Source organism: Somniosus microcephalus, unplaced genomic scaffold (assembly GCF_052327205.1).
Source record: "Somniosus microcephalus isolate GS21.2 unplaced genomic scaffold, FLI_Smic_1.0 unresolved_chr4, whole genome shotgun sequence".
Taxonomy (NCBI): Eukaryota; Metazoa; Chordata; class Chondrichthyes; order Squaliformes; family Somniosidae; genus Somniosus; species Somniosus microcephalus.
Window position 1 is genome coordinate 300,201 of NW_028225182.1, and position 4,924 is coordinate 305,124.

Sequence of the window (4,924 nt, forward strand, 5' to 3'; positions counted from 1 at the left end):
TCCCCATCTAATCTGTACATAGCCCCTCCCTCCCCCAGTGTAACATTCCCATCTAATCGGTACATATCCCCTCCCTCCCCCAGTGTAACATTCCCATCAAATCCGTACACAGCGCCTCCCCAGTGCAACATTCCCATCTAATCCGTACATAGCCCCTCTCCAGGGTAACATTCCCATCTAATCCGTACATAGACCCTCCCTCCCCCGTGTAAAATTCCCATCTAATCTGTACATAGCCCCTCCCCCAGTGTAACATTCCCATCTAATCGGTACATAGCCCCTTCCTCCCCCAGTGTAACATTCCCATCTAATCCGTACATAGCCCCTCCCTCCCCCAGTGTAACATTCCCATCTAATCCGTACATAGTCCCTACCTCCCCAGTGTAACATTCCCATCTAATCCGTACATAGCCCCTCCCTCCCCCAGTGTAACATTCCCATCTAATCCGTACATAGCCCCTCCCTCCCCCAGTGTAACATTCCCATCGAATCCGTACATAGCCCCTCCCTCCCCCAGTGTAACATTCCCATCTAATCCGTACATAGCCTCCCCCAGTGTAACATTCCCATCTAATCCGTACATTGCCCCTCCCTCCCCCAGTGTAACATTCCCATCTACTCCATACATAGCCCCTCCCTCCCCCAGTGTAACATTCCCATCTATTCCGTACATAGCCCCTCCCCCAGTGTAACATTCCCATCTAATCCGTACATATCCCCTCTCTCCGCCAGTGTAACATTCCCATCCAATCCGTTCATAGCCCCTCCCTCCCCCAGTGTAACATTCCCATCTATTCCGTACATAGCCCCTCCCTCCCCCAGTGTAACATTCCCATCTAATCCGTACATAGCCTCCCCCAGTGTAACATTCCCATCTAATCCTTACATAGCCCCTCCCCCAGTGTAACATTCCCATCTAAGCCGTACATAGCCCCTCCCTCCCCCAGTGTAACATTCCCATCTAATCAGTACATAGCCCCTCCCTCCCCCAGTGTAACATTCCCATCTAATCCGTACATAGCCCCTCCATCCCCCAGTGTAACATTCCCATCTAATCCGAACATAGCCCCTCCCTCCCCAGTGTAACATTCCCATCTAATCCGTACATAGCCCCTCCCTCCCCCAGTGTAACATTCCCATCTAATCCATACATAGCCCCCGCTACCCCAGTGTAACATTCCCATCTAATCCGTACACAGCCCCTCCCTCCCCCAGTGTAACATTCCCATCTAATCCGTACATAGCCCCTCCCTCCCCCAGTGTAACATTCCCATCTAATTCGTGCATAGCCCCTCCCTCCCCCAGTGTAACATTCCCATCTAATCCGTACATAGCCCCTCCCTACCCCAGTGTAACATTCCCATCTAATCCGTACATAGCCCCTCCCTCCACCAGTGTAACATTCCCATCTAATCCGTACATTGCCCCTCCCTCCCCCAGTGTAACATTCCCATCTAATCCGTACATAGCACCTCCCCCAGTGTAACATTCCCATCTAGTCCGTACATAGCCCCTCCCTTCCCCGGTGTAACATTCCCATCTAATCCGTACATAGCCCCTCCCCCAGTGTAACATTCCCATCTAATCCGTACATAGCCCCTCCCTCCCCAGTGTAACATTCCCATCTAATCCGTACATAGACCCTCCCTCCCCAGTGTAAGATTCCCATCTAATCCGTACATAGCCCCTCCCTCCCCCAGTGTAACATTCCCATCTAATCCGTACATAGCCCCTCCCTCCCCAGTGTAACATTCCCACCTAATCCATACATAACCCCTCCCTCCCCCAGTGTAACATTCCCATCTAATCCGTACATAGCCCCTCCCTCCCCAGTGTAACATTCCCACCTAATCCGTACATAGCCCCTCCCTCCTGCAGTGTAACATTCCCATCTAATCCGTACATAGCCCCTCCCTCCCCCACTGTAACATTCCCATCTAATCCGTACATAGCCCCTCCCTCCCCAGTGTAACATTCCCCATGTAATCCGTACATAGCCCCTCCCTCCCCCAGTGTACCATTCCCATCTAATCCATACATAGCGCCTTCCTCCCACAGTGTAACATTCCCATCTGATCCGTACATAGCCTCTCCCTCCCCCAGTGTAACATTCCCATCTAATCCGTACATAGCCCCTCCCCCAGTGTAACATTCCCCATATAATCCGTACATAGCCCCTGCCTCCCCCAGTGTAACATTCCCATCTAATCCGTACATAGCCCCTCCCTCCTCCAGTGTAACATTCCCATCTAACCTGTACATAGCCCCTCCCTCCCCCAGTGTAACATTCCCATCCAATCCGTACATAGCCCCTCCCTCCCCAGTGTAACATTCCCCATCAAATCCATACATAGCCCCTCCCTCACCCAGTGTAACATTGCCATCTAATCCGTACATAGCCCCTCCCCCAGTGTAACATTCCCATCTAATCTGTACATAGCCCCTCCCTCCCCAGTGTAACATTCCCATCTAATCCGTACATAGCCCCTCCATCCCCCAGTGTAACATTCCCATCTAATCCGAACATAGCCCCTCCCTCCCCAGTGTAACATTCCCATCTAATCCGTACATAGCCCCTCCCTCCCCCAGTGTAACATTCCCTTCTAATCCGTACATAGCCCCTCCCTCCCCCAGAGTAACATTCCCATCTAATCCGTACATATCCCCTCCCTCCCCCAGTGTAACATTCCCATCTAATCCGTACATAGCCCCGCCATCCCCCAGTGTAACATTCCCATCTAATCCGTACATAGCCCCTCCCCCAGTGTAACATTCCCATCTAATCCGTACATAGCTCCTCCCTCCCCAGTGTAACATTCCCATCGAATCCGTACATAGCCCCTCCCTCCCCCAGTGTAACATTCCCATCTAATCCGTACATAGCCCCTCCCTCCCCCAGTGTAACATTCCCCATCTAATCCGTACATAGCCCCTCCCTCCCCCAGTGTAACATTCACATCTAATCCATACATAGCCCCTCCCTGCCCCAGTGTAACATTCCGCATCTAATCCGTACATAGCCCCTCCCTCCCCCAGTGTAACATTCCCAACTAATCCGTACATAGCCCCTCCCTCCCCCAGTGTAACATGCCCATCTAATCCGTACATAGCACCTCCCTCCCCCAGTGTAACATTCCCATCTAATCCGTACATAGCACCTCCCCCAGTGTAACATTCCCATCTTATCCGTACATAGCCCCTCCCTTCCCCGGTGTAACATTCCCATCTAATCCGTACATAGCCCCTCCCCCAGTGTTACATTCCCATCTAATCCGTACATAGACCCTCCCTCCCCAGTGTAACATTCCCATCTGATCCGTACATAGCCCCTCCCTCCCCCAGTGTAACATTCCCATCTAATCCGTGCATAGCCCCTCCCTCCCCAGTGTAACATTCCCATCTAATCCGTACATAACCCCTCCCTCCCCCAGTGTAACATTCCCATCTAATCCGTACATAGCCCCTCCATCCACCAGTGTACCATTCCCATCTAATCCGTACATAGACCCTCCATCCCCCAGTGTAACATTCCCATCTAATCCGTACATAGCCCCTCCCTCCCCCAGTGTAACATTCCCATCTAATCCGTACATAGACCCTCCCTCCCCCGTGTAACATTCCCATCTAATCTGTACATAGCCCCTCCCCCAGTGTAACATTCCCATCTAATCCGTACATAGTCCCTCCCTCCCCCAGTGTAACATTCCCATCTAATCCGTACATAGCCCCTCCCTCCCCCAGTGTAACATTCCCATCTAATCCGTACATAGCCCCTCCCTCCCCCAGTGTAACATTCCCATCTAATCCGTACATAGTCCCTCCCTCCCCAGTGTAACATTCGCATCTAATCCGTACATAGCCCCTCCCTCCCCCAGTGTAACAGTCCCATCTAATCCGTACATAGCCCCTCCCTCCCCCAGTGTAACATTCCCATCGAATCCGTACATAGCCCCTCCCTCCCCCAGTGTAACATTCCCATCTAATCCGTACATAGCCCCTCCCCCAGTGTAACATGCCCATCTAATCCGTACATATCCCCTCTCTCCGCCAGTGTAACATTCCCATCCAATCCGTTCATAGCCCCTCCCTCCCCCAGTGTAACATTCCCATCTAATCCGTACATAGCCTCCCCCAGTGTAACATTCCCATCTAATCCGTACATAGCCCCTCCCTCCCCCAGTGTAACATTCCCATCTAATCCGTACATAGCCCCTCCCCCAGTGTAACATTCCCATCTAATCCGTACATAGCCCCTCCCTCCCCATTGTAACATTCCCATCTAATCCGTACATAGCCCCTCCCTCCCCCAGTGTAACATTCCCCATCTAATCTGTACATAGCCCCTCCCTCCCCCAGTGTAACATTCCCATCTAATCTGTACATAGCCCCCGCCAGTGTAACATTCCCATCTAATCCGTACATAGCCCCTCCCTCCCCCAGTGTACCATTCCCATCTAATCCGTACATAGCCCCTGCCCAGTGTAACATTCCCATCTAATCCGTACATAGCCCCTCCCTCCCCCAGTGTAACATTCCCATCTAATCCGTACGTAGCCTCCCCCAGTGTAACATTCCCATCTAATCCGTACATATCCCCTCCCTCCTCCAGTGTAACATTCCCATCAAATCCGTACATAGCCTCCCCCAGTGTAACATTCCCATCTAATCCGTACATATCCCCTCCCTCCCCCAGTGTAACATTCCCCATCTAATCTGTACATAGCCCCTCCCTCCCCCAGTGTAACATTCCCATCTAATCCGTACATAGCCCCTCCCTCCCCCAGTGTAAAATTCCCATCTAATCCGTACATAGCCCCTCCCTCCCCCAGTGTAACATTCCCATCTAATCCGTACATAGCCCCTCTCTCCCCCAGTGTAACATTCCCATCTAATCCGTACATAGCCCCTCCCCCAGTGAAGCATT